We start from the raw sequence: 13868 nt of genomic DNA, 5'->3' as shown, positions 1-13868 counted from the left end.
GGAGTATTACTCAGCCATTAAAAAGAATATATTTGATTCAGTTCTGACGAGGTGGATGAAACTGGAGCCTATTATACAGAGTGAAGTAAATCAGAAATAAAAACACCAATAAAGTATACTAATGCATATATATGGAATTTAGAAAGATGGTAAACCTAACCCTGTTTGCAAAACAGCAAAAGAGACACAGATGTATAGAACAGTCTTTTGGACTTGGTGGGAGAGGGAGAGGGTGGGATGACATGGGAGAATGGCATTGAAACATATATAATATCATATATGAAATGAATCGCCAGTCCAGATTCGATGCATGGTACTGGATGCTTGGGGCTGGTGCATTAGGACGACCCAGAGGGATGGTACGGGGAGGGAGGAGGAAGGAGAATTCAAGATGGGGAACATGTGTATACCTGTGGCAGATTCATGTTGATGTATGGCAAAACCAATACAATATTGTAAAGTAATTAACCTCCAAATAAAATAAATTTGTATTTAAAAAATAAAACATATGAATGATGTGAGGTAATAAACAGGTAAACTTTAAAAATATAGCATAAATATTGATGAATATTTTCCTTTCTCAGTGCTCAGAATGGTTAGTTAGTGCCCTAATAATCTATCACAGTGCAAATTAGATGTTGCCTATTGACATTTGGACACATTCGGCCAGCTTAAAATTAAATTTTAAAAAACTAAGATCATGGGATCCAGCCCTATCCTTCATGGCAAATGGAAGGAGAAAAGGTGGAAGCAGTGACATATTTCTTCATCTTAGCCTCTAAAACCACTGTGGATGGTGCCTGAGCCATAAAATCAGAGGATGTTTGCTTCTTGGCAGGAAAGCTATGAGAAAAAGAGCAAAGTGTGCTGAGAAGCAGAAACATCATTCTGCCCAACAAACTGGTAAATGTTTGGCCTTTTCATTTGGATTCCTAAACTTTCTGTCAAGTCCCCATTGGGCTTTGAAGTGCCTTAGTTTTCTGGTCCTCCACGATTCCCAAGATTATTTTGTGCATTTCTTTACCCAGTCCTGAAATCAGCCATCTCTTTAAGGATCCATGCATTGTCTGATGGGAAATGTATTTAGAAGCTACATGTTAGACCTCAGAATAATCACTGTTATCAAGTTGTCACTGCTTCTAGGCTTTACAATTGTTAGAGGAGGAAGTAGATATTTTCCTTAAAAAATAAAATAAAAATGAACATAATTAGTTGGTACAAATGTATGCTTTCAGTTCAAGATTTAAGACAGCATGGTTTGAATTGAACTTCTTTATGTTATGTGTGAACGTCTTTTTCTAGCCACAGAAAGGCTTACTTCAGAACATAAGTTTTAATTATTGTCTTGCTTTTACCTATTAACATGCATATGATTCTATCACAATAACATAAGTTATGAGGAACAATAAGTTGTTGAATATAGTTTCAGATTTCTTTCCCATTTTTCTTTGTTTTGTTTTGGATGGGCAGCATTTTTGTTTTTTGTTAGAAGATATTCCACTCTGAATGTAGTCAAAATTCTGAATTTTAAAGCCACTTTAGTAATGTGTTCTTATGGGCAGCTAGTCACCAACTCGATGCAATTAGATTTATCAGTCTCTTTGTTCTCAGTTTGTTCAGTTCAGTTCGATCCTTTCAGTCGTGTCCGTGTCTTTGCAACACCATGGACTGCAGCATGCCAGGCTTCCCTATCCATCACCAACTCCCGGAGCTTACTCAAGCTCATGTCCATCGACTTGGTGATGCCACCCAACCATCTCATCCTGTCTTCCCCTTCTCTTCCTGCCTTCAATTTTTCCTAACATCAGAGTCTTTTCCAATGAGGCAGTTCTTCCCATCAGGTGGGCAAATAATTGGAGCTTCAGCTTCAGCATCAATCCTTCCAGTGAATATTCAGGACTGATTTTATTTAGGATGGACTGGTTTGATCTCATCTCAGTCCAAGGGACTCTCAAGAGTCTTTTCCAACACCATAGTTTAAAGGGCATATATGTGTGTCATTTGTCAGTGATGTCATGTTCCTCCTATTGGGATTTAACCACCAGAAGTGAATTTAAACAACATGCAAAAATGAGGATTAAGTCACAGTGCCCCATCTAAACACACCTGGCAACAGGAGAGGCTCCTGTTGTATTCAAGGGACAGGCATGGATAGATCTCATGCAAGAATAGGTCCTGGAAGTCCTGCATGAGTCATTAAAGACAATTGCCTTTACTTTGGCTGCCACAGTAGTTTTGTCTTCTTTGATTGGGAAGACATTTCAAACTTATTTTTTTTGTATGTTTGGTTTGGCAGACAAAATTTTTCATGACATAGACCCTATGGGGAAATTATATCAAAAATATATCCATTTAATTTAGTAGTTAAATTTTCTTGGTTTGTATGTCACCGATGTTCTTTCTTTATAAATAGAAAGGAAACACACATTTTCCGTGTGCATCAGTCTCTTTTTAAATCAACTGACATGACTTAGTTTCCTCTCTGTCCCCACTCCAACTCTAGGTGAGAAATAAAAACCTGCAGAGACTGAAGGCTGATTCCAGCACATCACTGTGGAGATTTCATTCCCACGGTTTTTTTTTTTTTGGGGGGGGGGAAATATATATATATAGTTGCTAACATTAAAATCAGTAGATTGTACATAAATACCCAAACTTCTGATTCTCTTAAAAATATGGCCAACTGGCCTGCTTTCCAGCATGGGTGAAGTGGAGGAAAGGTTGCTCCCAGTGGTAAGGCCTGTGTGGCCCAGGGTTCAACATGGCCACCTCATCTTAGTATCATATCTCTTGCCTCCAGGGGCCATGGCTTTGTGAGAACTAGACTGCTAGCTCTCTTAAGATAAAGACTATTTTTGTCTTCATCAACTTTGACTTTGAAGCCTTTAACCCAGAACCTAGAACACAGTTCTTCCTTGTATGTTTGTTGGATGCTATAAAATATCTTGTGGATGCATATGACATTTCTTCCAATACTGAAACAATGCAATTGAAGTACTGCTCTGCCCTAAATCTTTGATACAGCCTGGCATCATAGGTGCCCCTGATGTATGCCATTAGACCCACTACCTGAAGCCAGTTGTATGTCCCTGGGTTGTCCCTGAAGTCTTCACTTTGTCATTTGACAACTTATCCTCCTATCAATCTCATCTCCAATGAAGACAGCAATACATATGCCATGAAGTGGCTAGAAAGATGACATGAAACAACGAATGTCAAGCATGGCCCTTAGTATCCATTTTTATGAAGTATTTACCAGTAGTTTTTTTCTCCAAGTAGGCAAGGTTGTCCATCTTCTTAGATGTCCATGCAGATCAGTTAGATTTTCCAGTCAAACTTCAAGGAAGAGATTACAGTTCAATTCTCTGTATTCTGAGAAGCTTCAAAGTCCACTCACCAAGGACACTGATGAAGACAAAGATTTTATCAAGACCTCTGTGTTTGTTTCAGACCTATTATTGGCCTGGAGGGCTAAACTAGGGCATGTCAAAGCATATATAACTAGGGGCTCCCAGTCACCACTACATGCTAAGAACCTGAACTTCCCTGTGTACTTGGAGCCAGGAAAAAAAACATGAAGTGGCTTGTGCTCCTTGGGCTGGTGGCCTTCTCAGTTGAAGAGTCATTTAAGTATGGATACTGTAAGCCACATCATCTTCCTTTTCATGATTTTTCATCTGATTATTCTTCTACTCATCAGGTTTAGGACGGAATGGAATATTTCCCTGACAACATTAAAGTTCAACCCTTACTTATTCATAAGTACTTTGCTATAGGAACTGTGGGACCCAAGGTTCTTGGTGTAGATTTGCATAGTTGCACAACTCTGGTGTCCAGTCATGTCATGACCTATTGTAATTGGAACTCTTTGCAACTGTTCAGTGCACAATCAATGCAGATGTAGGTGTGGTCCTGTGGAATAGCATTTTTCTACCTTTTATTTAGCATGTCCTCTTTGTTCCCTCTCTACTTCCATGTGTATATGTCTATGTCTGCATCTCTGTATCACTATCATTTATCTCTCCATCTCTTTTGAAGTCTCTGTGAGTGTATTTCTCTCTGTGGCATTTTCTTTTCACTTTTCCTTTAATTTTCTACATTTCCTGAACTTGTTCCCCATCTCCTGGATTCTTCTTTCAACTCACTTCTCTTTCAACTTGGAGAAAGACTGGGAGAGCTACTTATTCACTGTTTTATATCTGACAAGCAGTGTGACCACAGCCAATTTACAAACCTCTTGCATTTCAAATTCCTCCCTTTTAAAACAGGATATGAATCCCACTTCTACCTCCTTCCCTGAGCTTCTGTGAAAAGGATACAGTGGGATGGCAACAGCAATGCTAATGGCTGTCATTGTTGAGACTTCTTATTTATCAGGTACCTTATATCCATCACTTCACTTATCCCGAAGATATTCTATTTAGAGCATTTCAATCGTTACATTCCACCATTTTACCAAAGGGGAGACTGAGACCCCACATTGTCATATGGCTTACACAACATTACAGAACAAAATCTTTATTCAAACCTATGTCTGTGCCATGGAATATGCATAAAATTCTTACAATAAGGTGACTCATAAAAATGATGAGAAAATACACAGTGCCATTACAATGACAGTTATACCTTAACACTGACAGCTAAATGTAGCATCTTCTTTGTTTCTTTGTCAAATGTTGGGTGAAAGAATACTTTTAAGGAAAGACCATGAGAAATACCTTCAGTGAAAAAAAAATGCTGAACAATTTCCTCAAGTAACATGCTTACAGACTGTCTCAGATTTCTTCTCGTGGCTCAAATATAACTATTCACCCCCTGAGGAACATCGTGGATGTGAGTGTTTGGGGAGGATGGTGCTCCATAGCTCCCCCTGGTGCTCTAGTTTAGCACTGGGGTTCATCTGGAGATGCCACGTGGGAGGTTGGGGCTGGGGCTCCTGCAGGAGGCAGAAACACTGGGCCAAAGTGGCCCCAAACAGAGGAGAAGGCATTGTCATCCTCAACTCTTGTCTTGGTGACTGGGCCCAGAAATTACCAGGTGGCAGGTAAACATCCATTTCTGTGTCAAAGATGTGTCATTAGTTTGAGGGAGATTGTTCCTTCTGAGCAGAAGGCAATGGTGATCCACTTCAGTCCTCTTGCCTGGAAAAACCCAAGGACGGAGAGGCCTGGTAGACTGCAGTCCATGGGATTGCTAAGAGTCGGACAAGACTGAGCGACTTCACTTTCACTTTCGTGAATTAGAGAAGGAAATTGCAACCCACTCCAGTGTTCTTGCCTGGAGAATCCCAGGGATGGTGGAGCCTGGTGGGCTGCTATCTATGGGGTTGCACAGAATGGGACATGACTGAAGTGACTTAGCAGCAGCAGCTACAGCAGCAGCAGCTCCTTCTGAACTAAGGCAGTCAACTAGTTACAGATGAAGAGTGAACCATCTCTGATCAGAAGATAGAACCAACTGCAAAGCAATTGTGAATAACCAGGCAGAGGAATTCAGTTTCCACAGATGCAAGCACCACAGCAGTAAAAAGTTACTGAAGCCATAGTCCGTGTAAGGCCATCAGAATCTAACACAGCACTTACTGTTTTTAGATTAGAAAAGGGGCTTATTTTGTCTTCAAGAATGCCCATGCCACCCTGAGAGATAGGCAAAGAGTAAATACATATCCAATGAAAGGGTCAACTTGTGTGGTGTTCATTGGATGTGGTCTGAGTTTAGAGGGAGTGGCTGGGGTGGATCAAGAAGGACCTCCTGGAAAAGGGGGTGCTAGGCTGGGTTTGAAGAGACTACAGAGTTTCTCAAATGAATGAACCAGGACTTCCCTGGGTGTCCAACGGGGCTGGAGTTTCAGTGGTTATGCCTCTGTACTTCGAATGCAGGTTGTACCACTTCAACGCCTGGTCATAGAATCAATATTCTGCATACAATGTAGCACAGCAAAAAAAAAAAAAAAAAAATCAAATGCAAACACCTCTGTGTTCAAAGGCTATGAGCTGCACAGTGGTTAGAAAGTGATCTCAAGAGATATGTGACACCCAGAGGGAGGCAGCAGTGTGGGAATAGAGGGTAGTCGGTTCTGCACTAACCCACTCCCTCTTTCTCCGTGTAGATTATCTACATGGGTAAAGTCACCATTGGAACACCCCCTCAGGAATTCCAGGTTATCTTTGACACAGGTTCATGTGACTTGTGGGTGACCTCCTTCTTTTGCCCCAGGCCAGCCTGTTGTGAATACAGACCCCATGCCCAGACCATCCTTCACTTGCCCTGTCACCCTGTTTCCACCCTTGGCACCAGATGACACTCATCTCTTTTGTCTGCAGCTACACAAGTTAGGTTCAGACATTACAAGTCTTCCACCTTCCGGCCTACCCAGAAGACCTTCAGCATAGCCTATGATTCTGGGAGCATGAAGGGATTTCTTGCTTATGACACCATTCTGGTAACATGTAAAGAGAAGCTGAGTCAGGACTGGCTATGGAGTGACCCCTGCTTGCAAAACAGATGCAGGACCATCTGCAGGACCCTTCCAAACCTAATTCCCATAGATATTGGCCATCGTATCCACAGGATCCTGTCCCTGGGAAGGCAGTGCCCGTGGTGACACATGAGCAAATGAATTAGCTAACCCAGAGAGTGGCTTGAGGTGTGGACTTGCAGCTCCTCTGCCCATGAGCAGTTCAAGGTTCATTTTGCTGGGAGCAATAGGAGGGGGAAAAAGCACCCATTTTTATATTCACAGACTGTTCCTGGCACTTTCAGGTAATAATTGGTTTAATCCTGCAACAACCCCACACAGCAGGTGGTCTGATTAGCTCATGAGACATATGAGGAAACTGAGGTGCAGACAGCAAGGGCCTTGCTGAGGTCACACATATGGTAAACGGTGGAGCTGGGTTGGCTTTTCAGGACTGAAGTTGCTGTAGGGTGTTTAGGGACAGGAGAAACCTGATCTGGGGACCCTGGGGGCCGTCAAGGTCTTCAGGTACCCATAGTGGGAAACTGGAGGCCAGAGAAGTCAAGGGGCCTGATAAATGAGTTCTTACTCTAGGGTACCTTTGAGAGTCTAATAAAATGTATGGCCTTCTTCCCCAAAATGCTTGAGTAGGTCCCCGCTCTCTCTCCTTCTCTCTCATATGCACTCACACAAATACACACTTATCCCCAAAAGTGAATATTCCAGGCAATAGTTTCATAGATCCCTGCAAGCTAGGCGGTGTTTTTGGCTTCTGTCTTCCTGGACAGATGCATAATCCACAGTACCTTACAGAGAATTCAGTCCATTCCTGTCATTAGGTCATAGTGATGCCAGAGAAGGCTACCTTGCTCTTGATTCATTTTGTCCACAAAGGGGCACCAATGGGTCCTGACCTGTCTCAGTTGCCCCACCTGTACAGAAGCCACAAGGCAAATTTGACTCACTCAGGTGGTGTTTTTCAGAGGGGCAGATGTTTTAAAATTCACAGCCTCTCTCAAATGGAACCCAAATTCCCCTCCCAGTTTAGTCTAACTATCTGAGGTCCACCCAAGACACAGTCCAGCCTCAATTCTCCTCTGAGGATCTAATGGCAATGCACGCCAGCCCAGTCCTAGCCCCACTTCATGTATCTGTAAGTGGGAACATTCTTCTCTCCCACAGATTGGGGACCTTGTAAGTACTGACCAGCTGTTCGGTCTAAGCATGGTGGAATATGGGTTTGAGGGCAGAGCTTACAATGGCATCTTGGGCTTGAACTACCCCAACAAATCCTTCTCTGGAGCCATCCCCATCTTTGACAAGCTGAAGAATCAAGGTGCCATTTCTGAGCATGTTTTGCCTTCTACTTGAGCAAGTAAGTCTGAGATGGACAATCCATTTCTCCAAATTAGCTGTAAGATGCTTTCAGGTGCACGAAAATTATAGAACACTTGATAAAGAAGAATCCTGAGAGATAATTTACCCAGGATAAATATAGCCCCAGGGCTGTACCTGACGTCACCACTGGCCTTTACAAATAACTTTTTATTGGAACACAACCCTGCTCCTGGGCTCAAAACCAGTAACTTAGTCTAGGGGGGGTGAGTGAGGAGAAAGACTAACAGAAGGCAACAGGAAACAAGTTGGAGGGAAAAGCCATACAATTTGCTTATCAATTTGATAAGGAAGGAAGGAGAAGGATGGTGGATATCTTTCCTTCCTCATTAGCATTCCACTGGGAGCCCAGGACCAGCTACCCAATTTGCAGGAGCCAGTGAAAAATGAAAGTGTGGGACACAAAACAAACACGTGGGACCCCTTGTTCAAGAAATATTAGGCATTCAAGACAGGGAGAGCAGAGGTGGGGTCCCTTCTGAGTGTGGGGCCCTTTGAACAGTAGAGGTCACAGGCCAGTGGAGCCAAATTCGGTGACCTGAACCCATACGTTTAGAATTCCCAGCCTTTGAGTTTCCTGAAAAATGACAAGCTGGACAAGGAGAAAGCGATTATGCTTCAGCACCATGTCCTTTGAGTGTGTCGGAGCACTCAGGTCGCAGGAGTTAGGGCATCTTCAGTAGATATAGTGGGTGGAGCCCAGCCAGGTGACTCAGCTTCTAACCTCCTCTGTGCCACTCATTAGCCAGTAACCGACCTTGGTCTGGATCTCAATCACTCCTAGCCTTGATTTTTTGTTTGTTTGTTTGTTTGTTTTTTGGTTTTTTTTTAGTTTTCAATTTTTTTATTTTATTTTTAAACTTTACAGTATTGTATTAGTTTTGCAAATATCGAAATGAATCCGCCACAGGTATACCTGTGTTCCCCATCCTGAACCCTCCTCCCTCCTGCCTCCCCATACCCTCCCTCTGGGTCGTCCCAGTGCACCAGCCCCAAGCATCCAGTATCGTGCATCGAACCTGGACTGGCGACTCATTTCATACATGATATTAAACATGTTTCAATGCCATTCTCCCAAATCTCCCCACCCTCGCCCTCTCCCACAGAGTCAATAAGACTGATTTATACATCAGTGTCTCTTTTGCTGTCTCGTACACAGGGTTATTGTTACCATCTTTCTAAATTCCATATATATGCATTAGTATACTGTATTGGTGTTTTTCTTTCTGGCTTACTTCACTCTGTATAACAGGCTCCAGTTTCATCCACCTCATTAGAACTGATTCAAATGTGTTCTTTTTAATGGCTGAGTAGTACTCCATTGTGTATATGTACCACAGCTTTCTTATCCATTCATCTGCTGATGGGCATCTAGGTTGCTTCCATGTCCTGGCTATTATAAATAGTGCTGCAATGAACATTGGGGTACACGTGTCTCTTTCCCTTCTGGTTTCCTGATTTCTGCATCTGTACATGGGGACCTTAATAGGGCCTTGATGGATGGACCAGCGCGGCTCTCAGACAGTGCTGTTGTTACTGTCCTCCAAGGATCCCCTCCTCTCTTCTCTCTACACATGCAAGGTGAAAGGCAGTGTGGTGATGTTTGGTGGGGTGGATAAATCCTACTGCCAGGGAGCACTCAGCTGGGTACCATTGATCCATGAGGGCAACTGGAGTGTACACATGGACCAGTAACCTCTCCCTCTGAGGGTCAGTACAAGTGAGTCTCCTGCTAAATGTACATGGACACAGGCAAACACACACAAATCCATTCTCAGGCACACAGTCACACAGACATATACACCACCCACAACGACACAGACAGACACACAGACACATGGAAACACACAAGCAGACACATATAAACATACACAGAGACACATATAAACATGCATAGCTAGTCAGAGACACACAAACACTCACAGAGACACATACAAACACACATACAAACATATACAAACAAACACACAAGCAGATAGATATGCAAACAACCAATGGGTTCATAATCCCCAAGCCTTCTGACCAGGGCTCTGACCAGGGTCCTAAAAGGGTCCAGAGAGGTCTGTGCAGCTGGGAAAGGATTGCACCCACTGCCCTGTGAGGTGTGCAGCATGGTTAGAGGACTCTACAGTGTGGTGAACAAAGGATTAGGGATAATTTCTCCAGCATGAACAGAGGTATAAGATGACCAACTGTCCAGGACTACTTGGAACCAAGGAAGTTCTCTGTACAGATGTCAGTTTAAAAACAGGGAAAGTCCTGAGCAAATGGGGAGAACTGGTCTCCTAAGGGAGCAACGATTGAGAAGTGTAGAGAGATTTGCTGAAGTCTTAAGATGTGAAAGCAACTAATAAAAAAGATACCCCACGTATATGGGCACACAGTGGGGCAGGGGCTATAACAGAGAATCAGGAAGGTGGGATCCAGGAGTGACCTGAGGATAAGAGGAATAATTGATAGGATTCTGTGTGATACCCTCAGACAAAAGCTGATGTGTCCTTTGGAGTTTCTGTGGGCTAGTCATATATTTCCTGGCCAGAGTCTCAGGGTTTGAGCTGGTTGTAGGAGCAGTGCTGGCAGACACCCTCTCCCAGAGGAGCCCCTCTCTCCCACCACTATGAGAACCTGCTGCCCTTGCAATTCTCTATCTTCACTCTGTGATTGACCCATTATTTGTTCCCCACAAGATACAGCTCTCTGGATGTTTCTCATTCATTATTTTCACAGTCTTCTTTCACTCACTAAACAGACAAGCCTTGAGCATCCACTGTGTGCCAGGCACTTTAGGGAGTCAGTGAGAATAAAACTTGCCCTCTCATCTAAGAAGGCAGATGCACAGGAAATGAGACACACGCATAGTGAATTGTGATTTGGTACATGCTAGACATGAGGAAGTGTCTACAGAGACTGTTAAGAAAGGAGACTGATAAACACTGGAGGAAAGACTTCCCTCAAACCATAACAATTAAGCTGGAATCTGGAAGATGAGAAGAGATTTGCTAGTCTAAGGGGAGGGGACTCCTCTAGGAAGGAAAACCAGCTTGTGTCAAGGTGCAAAAGAGCCTGGTGTATTCAAGTACTGCATTCGAGGATGTCAAGGAAGGTTCCATGTCAGGAGCAAAGGAAAAGAAGGCAAGAGACAAAGGGCTGTTTAGAAGACAGTCGGGAAGGGGGCAGCTCTGGGGATACTCAGAGTGACCTTGATGCCTACTTTGTCACACTGTCTCTCAGCATCTCCATGAAAAGAAAGGCTATTTCTTGTTCTGGTGGCTGCGAGGCCCTTATGGATACCAGGATATCACTGATCCTTGGCCCAAGAAGATTGGTCAATAACACCCAGAAGTTCATCGCCGCCACACCACGGGGTTCTGAGGTGAAGGGTCATGCCCGAGGGTCACTCCCAGTCTCCAAACCCAAGAAGCATCTCCAGGGCCAACCTCTCTTCCTCTCTCTCTAACAGCACTACGTTTCATGTTTTGCGGTCAATGCCCTGTCCTCTATTATCTTCATCATCAATGGCATCAACTACCCAGTCCAAGCCCAAGCCTACATCCTCAAGGTGAGGGGAGAACCCTGAGGGGGGATTCTCAAATAGGAAGTTTCAGGAAGCCTTGGGCTGCTGCTGGGAAGAGGTCACCCTCTGCAGGATATCTTGCACTATTGCAGATGCTGCTGAGCACTGGAGCTGGCCAGAGCCTCCCACAACATGAACCCCTTGAGAGTAAAGGGCCGTCTGGGACACTGATCATCCTGAAATAAATGTGGAGACACCACGCCATGCTGGCATAGTGGGAGTCACAAGGAGAGGGGATCACTCAGGTCCTCAGTGTTCAAAGAGCTTCACTTTAATCTGAACCCTCAGATAGATGAACATGGAAAGTCAGCTCTAGCAGTCCTTGAAATAAGTCATGTGACACGGAGAATGGCTGGGGACAGTCCCAGTGTGCTGTCCCACCATAGGGATTAACAGTCTCCCTTCCCTTCTCACAGTTTTCCTGGTTTGGATGATAAATTACATTGTCACCCTAGTTCTAGGATGCATCTTCCCCTAGCTCTGGCCGGGTGCCCCCTTTGTGAGTCATGCTACTGGACCCCTCTGTAGGAAGGATGGATGCTAATGTGAATAAAGGGTGCACAGTGACTGCTCAGCCCTGGCACAGGGTGGAGGCTTCATGTCAGCTCCCTGAGGGAGTTCAGAGCTGGCTAATGGGCTCATAGAAGACTTTGAGGAAGGGAGGGAATTTCAGGAATTCTAAAACTGTAAACTCATGAAGCCATATGGAGGGTTGCTTGGCTCTAGGCAAAACTGTACTGGATTCCATGCAAATGGCATCCCAAGGTGCTCTGCACTGGGGCACTGGGAACTTACTCGAGGTGATGAGGGCTACAGACTCACCGGTGGGGATGGCAAACCACAGTACATTACCCACCCAAGCCTGGAGTGGCCAAAGAGGGTGAGTGTGGGCTGAAGGAGGTTTCCCAGAGTTCCTAAGTTAAGTCTTCAAGAACGTGTTGTGGGCACTGCTCTATTTAAGATGGATAACCAACAATGAGTTACTGTGTAGCATGGGGAACTATGCTTAATTATATGACAACCTGGATGGGTGGGGTATTTTTGGAACCAGGATACATGAATATATATGGTTGAGTCCATTTACTGTCCACCTGAAACTCAGAATATTGTTAATCAGCTATACTCCAATACAAAATAAAGTTTTTTAAATAAAATATGGGTTGTGGGGACGCAGGAGAAGAACCAGCATTCTCTGCATAGAAAACAAGAAGCAGGAGTCAGAAGAAAAGAAAAGGGGAGAGAGGACAACTATGGACACTCTTTTTCTTTTCTAAAAATTTTCTTTAACTTTGGCTAATCTTCAGTATTGCGTTAAGTTCTACTGCACAGCAATGTGACTCAGTTATATACATGCAGAAATATATATTCTTTTTCTTATTCTTTTTCATGTGGTTTATGACTGGGTAGTTAATATATTTCTTTATACTCTACAGTAGGACTTTGTGGTTTATCATTCCTCTGTATCCCCAACTCCCAGTCCTCCCCTCCCCCACACCCTTCCTCAATGGCAACCTCAATTCTTTGCCATTTTTGGTTGTGGATTAAGTCTTATATGCCCTGCTAAGGAGAAAATCCCTTGATACTTACCAAAGGAGGGAAGTAAAACCAAGATTCGTGCTGGGTCTGGATATTTGTGGGAGTCTCACATAAGGGCTCAGGCTGACTGGTGTGTGTCTCTGACTCCCCCAGGATTCTAGAGGCCACTGCTATACCACCTTTCAAGAGAACACAGTGAGGACATCTAGAGAGACCTGGATCCTGGGTGACAACTTCCTGATGCTGTATTTATCAGTCTTTGATCGAGGAAATGACAGGATTGCCCTGGCACAGGCATTGTAAATGCTTGGAGTGGTTCAGGTATCAGTAAGGCCGCTCCAAACAAACACTAAATCACACTTAGGGTACTCCTGCCCAGGATGCTGGTGAACTGTATTTGGTGGTCTGCACATCCTATTACAATAAAGAATAAAGGGTTTCACTCGTAATTGTGCTGAAACAAACGGGTGCCACTGTTTGTGTCTGGGAGGTGTACAATGATCAGGAAAGATCTAGAACAAAGTCTGAATCACAGTTGAGAGGAGCCCACCATCCCCTGGCTTCAAGGAAAGGGGAGACTCATTGAAATGACTCTGGGAATTCAGGACACAAGACTCAGAGCAAATACAAACATCTCAGTGACTGGACCCAAGAAATCAGAAGTCATCAGTTCTCTATTTCACACCCTCACTCTTTCATTCCCTCTTCTTTGATGGTCTTAGCCTGACAACTTTCTTCCTTAAGGCTTCTACACATAGTGAGGGAGTCCAAGATACCTGCCCTAGGGTTTTATATCCTGAAGGCATCTCCAATAAGGAAAGAAAAGATTGAAGACATCAGAGTTCAAGGGTGTTCTCTGAATGACCCACCTCAGACCACATGTACAGTCCTAGATCAGCCATCCTG

The 13868-nt window shown here is 43.9% G+C and overlaps 1 pseudogene; it reads left to right on the top strand.

Moving 5' to 3' along the window:
* Positions 1 to 2700: 2700 nt before the first annotated feature.
* LOC102392073 lies at positions 2701 to 13382 on the top strand (annotated as a pseudogene).
* Positions 13383 to 13868: the final 486 nt, after the last annotated feature.

This window comes from Bubalus bubalis, chromosome 5, assembly GCF_019923935.1.
Source record: "Bubalus bubalis isolate 160015118507 breed Murrah chromosome 5, NDDB_SH_1, whole genome shotgun sequence".
Taxonomy (NCBI): domain Eukaryota; kingdom Metazoa; phylum Chordata; class Mammalia; order Artiodactyla; family Bovidae; genus Bubalus; species Bubalus bubalis.
Note: the sequence above shows the minus strand (reverse complement) of the source record. Positions and strands in the feature narration are given on the sequence as shown.